The sequence below is a fragment of the Onychomys torridus genome, chromosome 7, assembly GCF_903995425.1.
Source record: "Onychomys torridus chromosome 7, mOncTor1.1, whole genome shotgun sequence".
In the NCBI taxonomy this organism is placed as follows: domain Eukaryota; kingdom Metazoa; phylum Chordata; class Mammalia; order Rodentia; family Cricetidae; genus Onychomys; species Onychomys torridus.
In genome coordinates this window covers 88132031-88150386 of record NC_050449.1, presented here as the reverse complement: position 1 = coordinate 88150386, position 18356 = coordinate 88132031, and positions in this window count along the sequence as shown.

Genomic DNA, 18356 nt, shown 5'->3' with positions numbered 1-18356 from the left:
GTATTAAATAATTTCATAATGATCTTATAATTTATCTCTGTTAAGTTCTAATTGTGAGTTAATGAGTCAATTAAAATGCTTTATTCCGCAATACTTTAAAGATTACCTGTGGTCATGTTTGAGGCTTTATTTCTTACAGTGGTATCTTTTATTACTTGACTACAAATACACCACACGTCTGAACAGTCTACCCCTGAAAACTCTATCTCATACATTTATGGAAACAATTTGGTGCCGTGGGTATACAGTAGTTACTTTTGTGTCATTCAGAGTTATCTGTGTCCCTCCTACCCTAGGGGAGGTGGGAACAGGGCTAGAAGGGATCAGCAGGAACACTGATGACACAATGTAGGAGGAAATAAATGTCACCAACCATGGCCTCTGCATGGCATTTCAGGAGCCTCAGTCTCCTTGTCCACTTGAAACTTAAGAAAAGGTCATTTACCTCCTCCACAGCTGCTAACTCATCTGAGAAATGGGCTTCACCAGGGAGGGCTCCAGAGCATTGTAACCTGCCTTTGGGGAAAGGCCAGCCTGGTAACTAAGGTGTTGGATCAACAGACACTAAACATTTATTTACAAGGAAGGTGCATAGCTGTGATTATTGTGCACTGTTTCTTCACAGCCGTGTCCAGCTGCCTGATGCTCCCTTCTCAGGGAGAGGATACATTTCAACGTAATTAAAACTCGAGAACTGTTTCCTGGACTCTGAGTATATCCAGTTACCACATGGCTTTGTTTCAGCAAATCCAGTGGTTATCAGAAAGTTATAGGAAAAAACAGAGAGAGACAATTAGCAGCATAGGATTTTAATGTGGCATGTATGAAGTATCATGCATGTTAATTGCTCATAAAATTTTCTCATAAATAAAATTGGAGAAGTGATAATGAATGGAAGAAAGAAAGATGCCCGTCTCAAAGAAAGCACAGTAAAGTCTACATAATTTTCATCTCCTAAATGCCGTGAGAGCATAATCGATTTTACTGATTTACAGCAGAGCCCACAGCCTTGTCATGTAAAATTTAATAGGTAGCTTGGACATTAAATTTTAAACTCAGAATCATCATCAATCTTTTATTTAAATCTGATAAGCTTCTGGGGTTACTTCCAGGGGTGGAATCCTAGTATGTTTCTCCGCCGTGGTTCACCTTCTGGGTATTATGTGCTCCTGTACAAATTTAGAAATGCATGCATTACTTCTTATAAGGGTAATAGCAAATAACTCAAGTCTTTTTGCAGCACTGGAATAAGGGTGTGTTACTGTCTAACGATTTATGTTTCCTTCACCACATCTTTACTAACTAAGACATTAATTTTCATAAATAGAATTGAAAATGTTACTCTTTTAATTTTTCAAGTTGAATTCTGGGTCATGTAAAGATTAAGTGAAGTGACTCAAAACCCAAATCCTATAATTACAGAATGGTTGTTTAGATGAAATAAGTCTTCCTTTTCCCTCTGCTAGGTTGGAAGGCAACTTCCTGAACTGCAAATTAGGAAAGCCTGGCTGCTTGTCTGTGGTAAAGCCAGCTGGTGAAGACACCGAGGTCGTGAAGACGTTGGCTACTTAGCTGCCATGTGCTTTGTTTAATCTGAGATTAGGCCTCGGTTTATAAGGGAAACCTAAATATGGAGCTGACAGGATTGTTTAAGGTGGCGTTACTGACTGCAGCTTCGTCCGGTAGTTCTTCCAAGTGGTCTATGACTCGGGAAAGGAGTAGCCATTTGAAACTCAGGGGGAAAAAAGAGATTAAAGTTGTAAAGGAAACAGAAATATCTACAAGATGGTCGGTTGATTTACTGGATTTCCAAATGCAGCGTGTACTCACCCCTCCGCCCCCATCCTCCCAGGGTGTGGGGGGCGTGTGTATGTGGGGGGCTGTTTTCAAAGTGCTTGTGACATGGAAGATCCACTAGCTGTTTTTGCCCCTGCCTATCACCTAAGGGAAGGTCTCGTGACTCATTACTCTAATGGCCCAGGAAAAGAAACCCCCGGGGAGGGAGGGCTGAGAACAGCAACCACTTTTCCTAATTGGACTGCGGTGAAAGATGCTGAACTGCCGGGACTGGACGCTGTCTGGAGCAGCCAGGACAGCAAAACTGTCCACACGGGAGGAGACGGCGTTGGCAGCTAACCTGGGGGCTTAATTCTGCAAAGTCTCAGAGCCACCGAATGGTGGACGTTTCCTAGATTCAAAATTAGAAACACTGTTTTAAGAAAGTGGGCTTCTGCCTTAGAGACTGTTGTTAATCTGTGAAGGGTCTTAGTTCAAATTTATTTTGTAGCTCTGGTAAGCTTTATTTTGGTGGCCCTTGAGAACAGGAGAGCGTAGTTGTGATGCTATGCTTCTCGGGTGGTTATTTTTCTGCTAGGGAACACCCCTGGAACTGCATGGTGAGTTGGAAAGACAGACAGACAGGCTTGCATTCACACCTTAGCATCTGCACATTGAATTTCTGTAGCTCATCATCTCCCAGTTGCTGGCTGTGAATATGGAGCTTACACAATTTCCACAATTAAATGGGCTCAATAATTACTTTGAAGGAAAGTGGAGATAACCAAATAACACGTGCAAAGTGCCTGACACAGAGTCGCTGCTCTAAACACCACTTGCCACCCTGTTCCCCATCTGCCTTCTACATCACTTGGTGTATGCTTCTCTTAGTCCCACAGCTCCGAAGTCTCTTCTATTGTGAAGGTGAGAAAGTTGGGGCTGGAGGTGAAGTTCAGTGATAGAGTATTTCCCTGGAGTGCACAAGGCCCTGGGTCTGAGCTCTAGCATCACAAGCAGGTATGAACAGGAAAAGGAGGGAAGGGAGGAGGGATGAAGGAGCGGGGGAGGAAGGAAGGAAAGTGGGAATGCTGGACTCTTACTGGGATGCTCCCACGTGATCTAGGAACATAGGAACCATGCTCTTCCAAAGGACAGATCAGATCCCTGCCCAACCACCAGCTGTAACAGCAGGCGACTGTATGAACCTTCACAGAGGACCAGGCCCTGGAGTCCTGAAATGAACCTTCACAGAAGACCAGGCCCTGGAGTCCTGAAATGAACCTTCACAGAAGACCAGGCCCTGGAGTCCTGAAATGAACCTTCACAGAGGACCAGGCCCTGGAGTCGTGAAGGGCTGTCGTTGATTTTGGCCAGTCCAAATATGAGCTCTGCTAAATCAGCTGGATAACAAAGCTTCCGCTTTTATCTTTGACCTCCTAACCCAGTCATGGCCTCGCTGGTTGATCTTCCTCCTTGGCTTGTCCTTTGGTCTAACTCTCCACCTGCTGTCTGTCTGCCCTATGGAGAAACTGCGCGGTCAGCAGTCACACTATCCAGCTGCCACGTTGGCTACCTCCGTACACTTGCCACGTTGAGTCTTTTCAGAGGCCCCAGGCCTTCACGGTGGCCCTTGCTGCTCTGCAAACAATTTTGTCATATTTCTGTAAAGAGTGACAGCTAAATCAATATTTTTAATCTGGTTGGTTGCCAAAATTCAATGACCTGTCACAATTCTTGCCCTGTACAGCCAATCATTCATGTTACTATGTTTTTAATGTTCTTTATAGACCTGTTCTGAATGGTTTACTAACCCACCTCAGAGTGAAACTTGGATATGCAGCCTTAGCAACATTTCATTATATTTTCCCTAGTCTAGAGAAATACTATTTTCTGGTTAGTGGTGAATCTAATTGCATATGTCTTTTGCAACCGTTCTCCAAGATTTTCCCTATAATTCCACTTTGGAGGATTTTTACTTCATGCCAATCCTGAGTTAGTTTACTAACCTTTGTGGCTTCCAATCTACGGACTAGACATGACTCAGCCCACCTGGTGCTCAATACACTGGTACAGTTCCATTAAGTCTTCGATGTTTGTGCCTAAACTTAGTGCTCATAAACTAAATTTCTCACTTCTGTACTTGGCAGTGTTTGTAAGCTGTGTTAAAAATTTTTTTCTTTCAGGATTTTATATTATTATTAAACAAAGCAACCCCTTTTGAATTGTTTTTCTCTGTTGTATCTATGTTATGATTTGATTTTATGGGTCAGAGGCTCACAAAACTTTTCTGTAAAAGACCAGATAGTAAGTATTTCAAACTTCACATGTCATAGTATCTCCACTGCAGCCATTCAACCCTGCCACTGTGGCCCTGCACCAACCACAGAAAAGACATACGTGGATGTGTGGAGCCCACGAGACTTTATTTATGGACACTGAAATGTAAACGTCACGTGCCATAAAGTAGTAGTCTTCTTTTGATTTTTTTCAACCATTTAAATATGTCAAAACTATTCTTAGATTGTGGGCCATACAACAGCAGGCAGAAAGCTGGATTTACCCTGTGGCTATACTTTCCTAAGTTTAGTACAATTTCTGGTTAGAGGCAGGTTTAGGTTTTATGGAAACTGAATCCTTTATAATTAGGGAACTTTAAAAAAAGATATACAAGGCTGAGAATTTTGTTCAATGGCAGAGTATTTGGCTAACATATGTGAGGCCCTGGGTTCGATCCCCAGTACTTCCAAAGAAGATGGAGAAAGGAAGAGGAGGAAGAGGAGGAGGAGGAGGAGGAGGAGGAGGAGAAGAAGAAGAAGAAGAAGAAGAAGAAGAAGAAGAAGAAGAAGAAGAAGAAAATCATAATTCCAAAATTAGTTACAGTGATTTGTAAGCAAGACATGAAAATAAGAAGCCCTGGACACTGAGCTTCTCTGGAATTTGGGTGACTCTGAACTTTGGTAACTAGGAAAACACTGGAAGAGTCTACTTCAGAGGTTCCCAGACCTGGCTGGTGAGTGGTCACCAAGGGGACTTCAGGTTCCAAAGGTTTGAGAGATGGTGTAAGTTAAGACTCTCCGAGGGCCAAGCCTGGGAATCAGTAGCCCCAAGGGCTCCCTAGGTAATGCTATGATACAACCAAAGATGGAATCTTCTAGATATTTCCTTTGTTTTGTTTTTGAGACAGTTGTCCTGGATCTCGCTCTGTAGACCAGGCTAGCTTTGAACTCACAGAGATCGCCCTGCCTCTGCCTCTGCCTCTGGAGTGCTGGGATCAAAGGTGTGTGCCACCACTGCCCAGCCCTCTATTTATATTTTATAGCTGAGTGAATCCATCAGAACTGGTGCCACAAATATTCATTGCCTTAATCATGTTGCTTGCCCAGGTTTAATAATATTGTCACTGACTCATAGACCAAATATTTAACTTTATCGAGAGTGTAGTATTATTAAATGGTCTCAAGTGAATACACACACACCATATTCCCACACACTTAACTCATCTGCTCTCACACTCTTTTTTTTATTTAGCTAGCAGGGACTCACTCTAGTCCAGACTGACCTGTGCCTTACTCTGTAGCCCAGACTACAAACTCAAACTCACAGTGACTCTCCTACCTCACTCATCCAAGTGCTGGGATTATAGGCGTGAGCCACTGTGCCAGCCTGTTGTTTCTCTTGTTAGTGAGTTAACCCATGTGTAATAAATTGAGTCTTCTTGGACTCTGTCCAGTTCATCATTGATTACTGTTGAATGTTATATCCAACACTAAGTATTTTAAATATTTTTTATGTTCCTTTTGTTTGTTTTTGAGACAGGGTCTTGTGCTTCCCAGGCTGACCATAAACACACTATTTAGCTGAGGATGACCTTGAACTTCTGATCCACATTTCTTCACTTCCCAAATGCTAGGATTATAGACTTGTGTCACCATGCCAGACTCTTAAAAAAAATCTTTGAGCTGGCAGAAGTTTCAGACAATCTATACAGCAAATAAATGGTTCTTAAGGAACATCTAACAGCTCTGTCATCACGGCTGGGAGAGTTAAGCTAATAAGCCTTGGCATGAGGATAGGAGCTGAGTCATTTGTTATTGCCTAGGATTAATCATCAAATTTATAGAAGCCTGTCTGTGGGTCCCTGCGAGCACTGGCTTCCTTGGGGTTGTTCAATTATAGTATTATTCCATGACGCTAAGATGCCTTCTTGATTGGTATTGGGCTGTTCTGTGTGCAGAACAGGTAGACATGCTGTTGAGCTTGTCTATTTTTGGCCATCTGGGAACTTTCCTTGTTTTCATTCAACAATACGGCATCACTGCCAGTCATTCGGCTTTTGTGTCTACCCGAAGCTTCATTTGAGGGTCTATGAAGACCTGGCCCTGCTCTCTTACATTACCCTTCTCAGGAAACATGCAAACTCAAATGCATCTAATTTTGCTCACTTCCAGAAAGCAAAACTACTTACTTCATTCATTTGGAAGCATGTAGAAAAAAGGGATGATTTTGGCTGTTTCTGGGGCAGTGGGCTTTCCCTTGGTTAGAGGTTCTTTTCTTGGAAGCGAAGACTATCACATCAAACTGTTTCTTCCAACAAGGACTACCAAGTTAACCATTCACTCTTCTGTTCATATGACGTATATCACATAACCGTCACAACAAGGCACCAGGGACTGTGATGTGTGCTAAAGGCCCACATCACAGTCTCAGAGTTTAGGTTCCAATGGGAGATTATTGGTTAGACCTTTTTTGTCAGCTTGACACAAGCCAGGGTCATCTGGAAAGAAAGAACTTCAACTGAGAAAATGCTTCATCAAACTGACCTGTAGGCAAGTGTATAAGGGCATTTTTTGATTAATGATTGATATGGGAGGGTCCAACCCTCTATGGGTGGGGCCATCCTGGCAGATGGGCCTGGGTTGTGAAACAAAGCAAGCTGAGCAATCTGGTAAGCTGCACTTCGTGGCCTCGGCTTCAGTTCCTGCCTCCAGGTTCCTGCTCTGAGTTTACTGCCTGATGAACCATAAACTGGACACCAAAATGAGCACTTTCTCCTCACGTTGCCTTGGTCATGGTGTTCATCCCAGCAACTGAAAGCAAGCTAGAGCAGAGAAAGAAACAATAAAGAATTTCACTGAGGGACAAACAGTGTGTAGGAAAGAAAATGGTGTCTGTACGATGAAAGGGGAGTGTGGGTAGAGGAGGAAGGAGTGACTATGCCACATGTTCAAGGTAATGGTGACATTTGAGCGTATATCCAAACCATGGAAAGGACTGTCTATACCGACCCCAGAGAACAGCTGCCCCAGCTTCCAGCACATAGGCGCACTTTGGAATGGTAATACTTTGGTTATACAGGGTCAAATAAAGCCTATACTAACATTAACTCACTTGACTTTGTACCTTTAATATGCCTACCAGAATATTTAAATTGCAGATGTGTTTCCCATTGTATTTCAGCTGAACATCACTTATTGTCCTCGTTAGGTTCCTATTACTGTGATAAAATACCAGGGCCAAAGCCACTTGGGGAGGTTTTATTTGGGTTAGAGTTTGTTATAGTCTGCCATGAAGGGAAGTCAGGACAGGAGCTGATGCAGAGAACATGGAGGAGAGCTGCTTATTGGCTTGCTCCCATGGCTCTCTCGGTGTGCTATTTTTATACAACACAGGACCATCTGCCCAGGGGTGGCTCACCTACAGGGGCCAGACCATATCAATCATTAATCAAGATAATGTCTCAAGGACGTACCTACAGGCCAGACTGGAGGAGGAGGCATTTTCTCAGTCAACAGTTCCTCTTCCCAGATGGTTCTAGTTTGGGTAGAGTTGACAAAAAACAACCAGTGCACAAAAGTCTTACTTGTTTCTAAAATGTACAGAACCTTTGCCCCACCCCCAGCAAGGACTGGGTGAGATGAGTGTTCTTTTTTTTCCAATTTTATTTATTTGTTTGTTTGTTTTATAGACAGGGTCTCTCTGTCCTGGAACTCACTCTGTAGACCAGGCTGGCCTCAAACTCACAGAGATCCACCTGCCTTTGCTTCTGCCTTCCAAATCCTGGGATTAAAAGGGTGCCCTGCTGTGATAAGCGTGTTTAGAAGTCTGAGGTAACATAACGTGTGTTGACTAAAATGAACTGAATAGCAGTGATGTACCGAGCAAAACTCACTGAAGGAATTCATTGGCTCCTCACGCTGCTATGAAGTAAAATAGATTCCTAGCCCATTCTAGAGCTGAGGAATGGAGGGCCAACCAGCCAAGGCAGCTTGTTTTAGGGAACAAGACAATGAAATAATAGTGTAAGAAGTCAAGGACGCAAAAGATGAAAACCCTAGAGCGTAGCCCCAATTCCAGTCAGAAGCTGGCTACCACAGGTCCAAAGACTGGAGCAGAGAAGGCTAGACCCTGTTCTAGAGGCTGCCTCCTAAGCAAGCAGGGGTCCATTCCTGCCCCCTGGGAAAACACCCCACAGGCTGCTGGCCGCTCACAGTTCATCATTCCCATGCCATCTGGAGGGCCTGCAGGAATCCAGTGGGTCTACAGCCTTTTCCTTTCCCACCTGTACCTGCTTCCTTTCTGTTGTCTTACCTGGTTCTGAAAGAGATCTTTCTAGAAACCTTCTCATAAGCATAGTAACTCTGTGTCTCTGAGAGTGGTGTGAGGGGGGTTGGGGAGTGGGGAGGACAATGGAGCTTAAGAACCCCCTACTCTCTATTTGGGGTACAGTTTCCTCTTTTTGTTGTAAAGAACTTCGCTCTGCCCCTACACAAAATTGTGGACGATCACAACACAGCACCCCACACAGTGTACCCAACCCAAGGATGAGTAAAGACCCTAACATGACCCAAACAACTAGGCAGTTATTCTATTATTTGACCCTTTCTCCAGAAGCTAAGACTGACCAAAATAAAATACCAAAATGAAGATTTAAAAAAACAAAACTTATAGAATCAAAATAGCACTAACAATAAAAAGAAACTTGAATGAGTCCCTTACAGCTGATTTATTGTACATCTGCAGAAACATCTGCTGTGTACCTTTTTATTAATGTGTGTGTGTGTGTGTGAGCACGTGCACATGCGCCCTTGTGCATGCCATGGTTTATGTGTGTAGGTCAGAGGACACATTGAAGGAATCAATTCTCTCCTTCTGCTATGTGGGTCCCAGGAATTGGACTCAGGTCGTCAGGCCTGGCATCGAGAGCCTTTAACCACTGAGCCATCATAACCAGTCTCCTCTTGTACTTTGTTTCTGTGAACTAAAATCAGAAGCTGAAGAAACTTGAGACTCACATGCATAGACTGCCATCAAAGCAGACCTGCAGTGAGTTAAAGACCCACTAATATAGCCCACCAAATTAAGGGGGGTTGGAGTAAAAACCTCTCAGGGTCTCACTAGCCCAAGCTGGCATAAACTCATAGCAATGCTCCTGCCTTAGCCCAAGCACTGTGATTACAGGTGTGAGCCGCTGTGCCCAGCAATAATGTGGAAGCGATAATTACATCTTGAAGAGAATTACATTTTATACTGATAAACATCCACACGATTCCCACCCTTCTGGACATTTCTACAGGTTTTTCTATGTTGTGGAGGATCTAGGTGGGAGAGGAGGAGATGATGTGAGAGGGCGGGTGTGCGTCCTCTCTTGCCAATACTACAACTTTAAACACTACAATCTCAAGGATAAATCCCCCATATTTGTAAAGGAATTATTTTACCTTGCAAGAGGAAAAATCAGAGAACAGAAACTGAGAGTGGATTTCTGAGACAGAAAGGAAAGAAAATCATTTGCAAGTGGTGAAAAAATAATGAAAGTTCATTGGGAACGACTTCCCTCCCCTGCAGGCTGCAGTGTCGAGCACATGATGAATCAGTGTTCTTTCTTAGCTCTTCTGTTATCCATGACATGCTACAAACGGTCCACAGTTTCAGATATATTCTAGTATTTTCTTCTCAGTTTACTGTTTTCTCTGTGTGTTTGTGTTCAAACCTTTTTGCTTTTTAAGCACTAGGAATAAAGCCAGGGCCTTTCCCCATGGTAGGAAAAGTGCTGTGCCCCTAAACTACATCCCTAACCATTAGTTTTTTGAACCAGAGACAAATGATTTAGCCCTAAATAACCTTAAATGCCTATTGAGGGCAGGCATGCCACACCACATCTAGCTTTGAATCTTTAATTCCCCCTCTGTGTAGTTACAGAATATTGATGGTTTCCATCATTGGAATCCTTAGCCCAACTGTTTTGAGTCTACTTATATCAACATTCTTACCAAATCTGAACCTCATTCTGATGCATGCTTTGCTTCTTCAAACTGTAGGTATCCTCCTCTTTTCAATAAGCCTCATGGTTCTTTTGGTTGAAAAATAGACAGGTCTTCCGGGTGGGGTGAATGAAATACAAAGACAACCCAAACACTCCGTCTTTCTTCCTGCTCTGTGGTTCTCTGTGTTCCCACGTCCATCTCCGATTCTAGGCAGCAGTTGCTCTGTGGCCTCGGTTGTCTGGTAGATCTGGGAAGTGTGGCTTTTCACTTCAGCTTCTTGCTAAGTTTTTGCTTGCTACTTGGAGTCACAACCTCCAAGTTCCTTGCTCACCACCCAGGAAGCAAGAAGTTCTCAGTCCGTATTCTTTACTCAAAGGGCACGAGAGCTACCAATGAAATAGGGAACAACAAAAAAATGAAAGACTGTTGGAAGGCTGTGGGTTAGCTCAGGAACTGCATGAAGGTGTGTGTGGAGGAGGAAGGGGCAAGCTCAGGATGGACGCCCCTGGTGACACAGTCCCACCAAGGATCAGTGGATTCAGTGGGAGGGACCCTTTTTTCAAGGGAGTTCAGGGAGCTGCTAGCAGAAATAGCAGATGCAGTATAGACATCCTAAACAAGAAGAAATCAAGCAGCTCCTAAAAGCCCAACTCACTTCTGGCTCCTCCCCACCAGGAAGGCAGGCAGGCCATGGTTGACTTTTCAGATCAAAGGCTCAGAATTCTCACCCAGTGTTAGAACTGTACATGCTTCCTATGTGTCCTCATTAGGTTTCTACTGCTGTGATAAAAACACTATGGTCAAAAGCAGCTCAGGGGAGGAGATTATTTTGCTTACACTTCCATTCTATAATCCATCACTGAGAGAAGTCAGGGCAGGAACTTAAGGCAGGAACCTTGAAGCAGGAACTGAAGCAGAGGCCGTGGAAGAGTGCCCACAGTGAGTGGGGCCCTCCCACACCAACCATCAATCAAGAAAAGGCCCCACAGTCTTGCCTAGAGGTGATCTAATGGAAGCATTTTCTCAGTTGGGGTTCCCTCTTCCCAAACCTGTAGAGCTTGTCCCTAGTCGACAAAACCAACCAGGATATAACATTACTGACCTTTTGGTTCCTGGAGCATGAAATTGATGTGAACAGTGTATAAATTATCATTTTTATGAAAACACACTTGTCACTTATGGACTTTATTTTAGATTTCTTTCATTTGATATATACTGTGTTAAATTGTGTGTGTGTGCACATACACACGGCACTGTGCACATATGCAGCTCAGAGGACAACTTGCAGGAGTCTGGTCTCTCCTTCCACAGTGTGGGGCCAGGGATGGAGCTCAAATCATCAGGCTTGGCAGCAGATACCTTTACCCACTGAGCCATCTCACCAGGCCCTCAGCTGATGAACATTCTAGGTATCCATGCTGTACCTCCTTTACTCATTTAAAATTCCCATTAAAGGAGGAAATTTCTAGGTGATTAACTTCCTAATGTTTATTATTTTGATTTTGTTTTGCTTTGAACCGAACTCCCTAAAGAGGCTACCTGGTACAATACCTGCTTTGTCTTTCCAAGAAAATTAAAGATAAAAACAAAATCAGAAGCTCAACAGTATGCTTGCCAGTGGTCTGGAGAACACGGCGCTATGCCTCCTTGTTTCTTGATCCTCTCCCACCCCAAGTCACCCCCCATTTATGACAGGGTCTCATAAAGCCCAGACTGGCCTCAAACTCATCATATAGCCCAGGCAAGAATGAAATTCTGTATGTAGCTGAGAATTGCCTTGACTTCCCAATCCGCCTGTCTCTGTCTCCCTCATTTACCCTCCTGGCCAGTTTGCCCACAGTTTCTAATCATCTTTTTTTTTTCCTGCTTACCCGGGACATCAGTTTGAACTCAGCTGCAGACAACAGAACCCACTCAGACAACTGAGGTGAAGGTGGATAGGAGTCTAGAGCCAAGGTCAAGTTTCCTGAGCAAGAACAGCAGTGCCCTGATGGAGCAGAAATGCTGATGCCTAGCAGCTGAATCAGAAAGCTGCTGACAAGACCTCAAAAGACAGTGAGGTCGATGGTTTCTGTTCACACTTTGAACCTTTCTTCATGAAGGCATGGAGAAGATAAGCCAGCACAGGTGGTCACGTGAGAGTAGCAGCCGGTTACAGAGGTCACAGAGAGAGTCTCAGGAGAAAGAAATGGAAAAGAGGATCTCAGAAATGGCTAGCTGGCTGGGGAGGTAGCTCAGTGCGCAAAATGTTTGCTTCACAAGCATGGGTGTAGTGGGTAGCCATTTCAGCCTTGGCCTGGAAGTTCCAACCCCCATTGAGGCTTCGGTAATGGTCACACCTACAAGGCAGGGCTGAGGGAGGACGCTGAAGACCCAGGATCAAGAGGAGAGGCTGCTTTTGGTCACTTTTTTCAGTGTCCTGTAGAATGTCTGGCAGTTTCATCTGCGAAGCAGGAACCTGAAGGACCATTTTGTCAAACAAAGTTCAGTGGTCACCTTTCTATGGGTCCTGCATGTCCAGCTGATCAAGCAGTCCAGGCAAGAATAGTTTCTTGCCCAAATGGCTATTTTTGCCAAGGTGAAGATAAACTCCATATGAAGTGTCTTCAATGCCCATCCTCCTCTCTGAAGTGCTGTGAGAATGTAATCAGGTATATGTCCATCCCTGTTGGAGTGGCAGGGCCCCTGTGCCTGGATGGGAAAGGTACAGGTTCCAATGGCGACAACGGTAGGCTGTCTTGTGGCCAGTACCAACAGGGGCTGCAGAGTGATAGGTCTTGGTGGTGGTGCCATCCGCTGGGTCCTTGCAGATGGGATGACCCGAGGCCCAGTGGTGCGACTTCCTCGTGCTTGTGACTCCGCAGAAGTGAAGGCCTGGCTTGAAACCCCGGAAGGCTTCAAAGTGGTAAAGGAGGCCTTCGATAGCACCAGTAGATTTGCACGTCTGCAGAAACTTCATGTGGCAATGGCAGGATACAACCTATACATCCGTTTCCAGTCCAGGACGGGGGATGCCATGGGGATGAACATGATTTCCAAGGGCACAGAGAAAGCACTTCTGAAGCTTCAAGAGTTCTTCTCTGAAATGCAGATTCTGGCAGTTAGTGGTAACTACTGCACCAACAAGAAACCTGCCGCTGTAAACTGGATGGAAGGGAGAGGGAAGACAGTTGGGTGTGAGGCTGTCATTCCAGCCAAGGTGGTGAGGGAGGTATTAAAGACAACTACGGAAGCGATGATTGACGTGAACATTAACACGAATCTGGTGGGTTCTGCCATGGCTGGGAGCATAGGAAGCTATAACGCCTATGCAGCAAACATCGTCACTGCCATCTACATTGCATGCGGTCAGGATGCAGCACAGAATGTGGGTAGTTCAAACTGTATTATTTTAATGGAATGAAGACTTGTATATCAGCTGCACCATGCCATCTATAGAGATCGGAACTGTGGGTGGTGGGACCAACCGCCTACCTCAGCACGTGCGGACCTGAATTTGGATTCTTAGCACCCAAGTAAAAGCTGGGCATGGTGGCATGCATCTGTAACTGCAGCATAGGAGGGCATGGCGGCATGCATCTGTAACTGCAGCATGGGAGGGCAGATGCACAGATCCCAGCGCTCGCTGATCAGCCAGTCTGATTGAAACAGCAAGCTTCAGGTTCAGTGAGAGAGCCTGTCTTGAAAACTCAGGTGGAGAATAATAGATGAAGACACTGATCTGTGGTTTCCATACATCTGTGCAAGGTCTAGTGTAGATGTATCCGGCAAAACTCTAACTACAGTCTAGTACATCCACACATCCATGCACATGCCTTCCTTCCTTATGTACAACACACACACACACACACACACACACACACACACAAATAAATACATAATTTTTATTAGTCAGTGAGGAAGTGTTGAGTGATTGTAGGAACATTAATGGACCCAGACCACACTGGGTGGAGGAGTCGGGGATAAACAAGTAAGGATGACACCCAGCACCTTTCCAGAAGCCTGCTGCAAAGGGGGTGGGGTGGAAGATGATCAGAGGATGGCATGGAGGCGGGGTTGGGGCACGACAGCAAGGCGATGTTCTCAAATGGGAAATGGAAGCCACTAGCAGCCCATGTTTTAATGCTCTCATGACTAATTCAGTTGGGAGGAAATGGCTGGAAACCCACTGGAGTGCAATGCCTGATGGATACCGTGTGGTTTCTGAACAGGTGGGAAGTGGTGGCAGCTGAAATTTGAGGAGAGGTGAAGAGTAATGGGGTTAGAGACTTGAAATTCCTGCGTGGAGGACAGAGTGGAGAAAAGAAATACTGCAGGTATCACAAGAGGATCACTGACTGAGTCCAGATGCAGAACATCTGCACTTACAAATGAAGTAGTGCAGGGCCAACAAAACGGCTTAGTGGGTATGCTAGGTGGCTCTTGTCAGCCTGATAAAAACCTGTAGTGGGTAGCCATTCCAGCCTTGGCCTGGAAGTTCCAACCCCCATTGAGGCTTCCGTAATGGTCACGCCTACAAGGTGGGGCTGAGGGAGGATGCTGAAGACCCAGGATCAAGAGGAGAGCTCTCTCTTGGTGCCCGGACTCTGGATGCTGTAGATAGACCAAGTAGAGTTCTCCAAAGAACACAGCCAGACTGCACCATACCTTTGCCAGACCCTACAACCTACCTATCCCTTCATTTGTAAGTTATCCCACAAAATAAACCTCCCTTTTAACTAAGTGGAGTGGCCTTAATAATTTCACCAATACAAACTCTCAACTGAGAAAATGCTTCCATCATATAGGCCTGTAGGCAAGTCTCTGGGGCATTTCCGTGATTGATGTTTGATGTGGGAGGACCCAGCTCAGTGTGGGTGGGATCACCCCCAGGCAGGTGGTCTTGTGCTGTTTAAGAAAGCAGGCTGAGCATGTCAGTAAGCAGAGCTCCTTCACGGCCTGTGCATCAACTCCTGCCTTCTGCTTGCAGCTCCTGATATGACGTCCCTCAGTGACAGTATGACCTGAGAATTGTAAGCCAACAAAAACCCTTTCCTTCCCAAGTTGCTTTTGGTCATGGTGTTGTATCACAGCCACAGAAACCCTAAGATGGCAGGTAAATGTACTTGCCACCATGTACATTGGCCTGAGTTCAGTGCCACTGTGTTGGGTGATACAACTTTTCTTGGGGAGATAAAACACACATGTCTACTCACCCCTGATAGGGAACCCATGACAAACCAAAGTACAGATACTACCAAAGTCCAACTTTGTGAACTAATGAGTTTTACTGGAGTCACTTACACTAATATGGACGAGGGGCTACTGACAGGTAAAGAAATGACTCAAAGACAATTGCATCACCAAAGCCGATGCCAGCAAGGGTGACAACTTTGCTAGTCTGAAAAGTCTTTATTGCAGCTTGGCTTCCCTAAGGGGCGAATGCTCAGCTTTTACTGCTTACTCTGTCAGAGAGGGGCCTAGTGAATCTGGTCAGTTTCAGGGACTTCCTGAAGCTATTCTGAGTTGTTTACCTTCCTGTTTAAGAAGCTTCCCTGCAGGATGGATGTTTCTCTCTTAGAAACCCACACAACCACACACTGGAAGCAAAGAATGAGGTCCTTCAAGTTGTCCTCTGATCTTCACACATGTGCTGTGGCACAGCTCCCACGCAATAAAGTAATTTAAAAATTTTTAGTGAAGTTTTTCAAAGATTTAGTATGCAGATTCTAAAAAGTTGGCCTGGCTGAGTTGGGGTGGCCTGGGGTTGTGTGATCCAGTAACCCACCTGGCAGATGTGGAGATATTCCTCAGAAACACTTGCATCTCTTAATCTCTCAGACTATTGAAACAGTGGACTCCAAGAGAGGGAATTTCTCTAGGAATCTCATGCTGGGAAAAAAAGGTCCTGTTGGGCATGGGGCCATCCAACTTGTCTCTAGAAAAGAGATTACACAGTTCTAAAAGCTTGTCAGGTCACTTTATACGGTGAGACTGAAGCCTAGACAATGATGGGTCCTCCGGAAGATGAACTTGGTGGTGGCGGTGGGGTGGGGACACTGGTCTTCTTTGTCCCCCTTCCTAAGGAGGCTGCAATGAATACATCTCCTTGGTTTTTTTGTTTTTGTTTTTGTTTTTAATTTGGCTGTTTTAATTGGCATGACTGAGGCAAACAAATCTTACGGCGACATTGAGACACTTCTAGATTCAGGAGTAAGTCCAACCTAAACTGAACCCTGAAATGAAGGGAGTTTATTGACTCGTAAGAGAAAGTCCAAAGGTTTGTAGGCTTCAGGCCCAGACTAAAGAGTCTTCTTGTGACCGCTCTACCTGACCCCCTGCACCTGCTGGAGTTATTCCTATCTTGCCTTCTTCTCTCAGGGCTAGACAATGGCTGATGACAGTAACCAGGGTAGAGGTCTCAAGAAAACAAAACAAAATGGCAACAACCACCCCCTGACGAAAAACAAACAAACAAACAAAACAAAAAACTAGAAGGCTGGGAAAGGGGAAAACCTTCTGCCCCATTCCTGCAAATCCCCCTTTCTACCATTTCACCCCATTGGCAGGAAGCCTAGAAGCAGCTCCCCCATGCAGGAATGGGTGAAGGATAAGTGGTAAGTGAGTCAGAAAGCACCAGGAAAGTGTCTGGTGGGGTCAGGAGACCGTGGGCAACCAGATGGAGGAGGCCTCTTAGGAGTGGCCTGAGACCAGGTTGGGAGGTGGCCAAATGTCTTACCCAGTGCATGATTCTTAACCTGAATGAGGGTGGTTCTGGGGGCTGAAGTACCGAATCAGGATTTGGTGTTGTCTTTGGGAAGGGGCTGTAAGGGTTGGAGCATCCATGTAGTAATTGTGTATTCTGTAAAGTATTCTTGTTGGAAGGGAGGGTATGTGCTAGCCGGGAGAGGCTGGGCTATGGCTGTTATTTCGGTATGTTAGACTTCCTTTCTTTCTTCCTTTCTCCTTCCCTCCTTCCTTCTTTCCTTCCTTCCTTCCCTCCTTCCTTCTTTCCTTCCTTCCTTCCCTCCTTCCTTCGTTCCTTCCTTCCTTCCATCCTTCCTTCAATAGGGACCCCAAGATAGTAGCACACCAACTTAACTGGCACCCACAGACACCACACCTTCCCTTAAGGCAGCCATGACTTCATACTCCACAGTGATGGGCATTTGTGGTTTGCCTCTACCGTATAGCACAGAGGGGGAAGAGATGGCTAGCAGTTAGTTTGTCTGCCTATCAGCCTTCCTGTGGGAAACTGTCTCTACCTTTCTGGTCATTCTAAAAATGGCTCAAATGACAGACACCCATACTTTGTCTTTTAAGAAGACCATGTGACCTAAGGAAGGCAAATCAGCTTCTTTCCCAGGAATTTGCACTGGGGATAGACATAACCAGGCTGGGGAGCAGCTGATGTTGGCTGGTCTGGTGGCAGTGCCCTAGGGAGCAACTCTGGACAAAAGCAGGTGTTCTCAGCTGGAGTCGCCAGCCCTGTCTGCCTCACCAATCCGCTCTCGTATTCTGTGAACTGCCCTGCTCCTTCTATAAACCGTGCTTCATTGAAAGGAAAAAGTTCTGTCCCTAATAACCAAAAGTCTCCAACAGAGTCAGTGAGGTTTAAAGGCTTAGAACTAAAATGCTCCAAGCTAAAAGACTCAAGTTGGGTCTTTCTTCTTAGTAGATAAAAATATTGTAAATTCCCAACATCATCAAAGTTCAAGGACAGTGTTTACTGCCCAGTCACCATGCACACCCTTTAAAATCAATGAGCTTGTATCACAGGGGATATGATTTCAAAGTACCTTAGGCATTTTCCTTTTTTTTTTTTTTTTCTGAGACAGTGACTTGCTAGATATCTTGGGCTGGCCTGGAACTCACTATGTAGCCCAGGCTAGCTGCAGCCTCCTGACTGCTGAGAGTTTTTCCATGTATCTTACTGTTAGTTTGGGAATTCTTAGCTGAAGAATATGGTCTGAACGTTCACAGAGGCACACACATCATTTTACTGTGCTTACAAATCATTTATTCTTATTTCATACATTTGTTTTCAGCAAAAATGCATAGTTATATCATTTTCACAGATTTTTTTTTCATATTCAAGACAGGAGGAAACACATGTCTCAGAAAACTAAAATCATATCAGACCGTACAGCAGAAATGAAAGGCAGTTTGTCACATGCACAGAACTGACCAGAATAATGTCTGTTTCTATAGATGAGTTTGCTTCACAATTTCTGGAAATCTGCAATTATGATGAAGTAATCTCTTCTGTCATAATGGACTTGAATGGACCATGGACTTGAAACCATCTTAGAGTCCAGGCTGGAAGCTCTTCCGTCC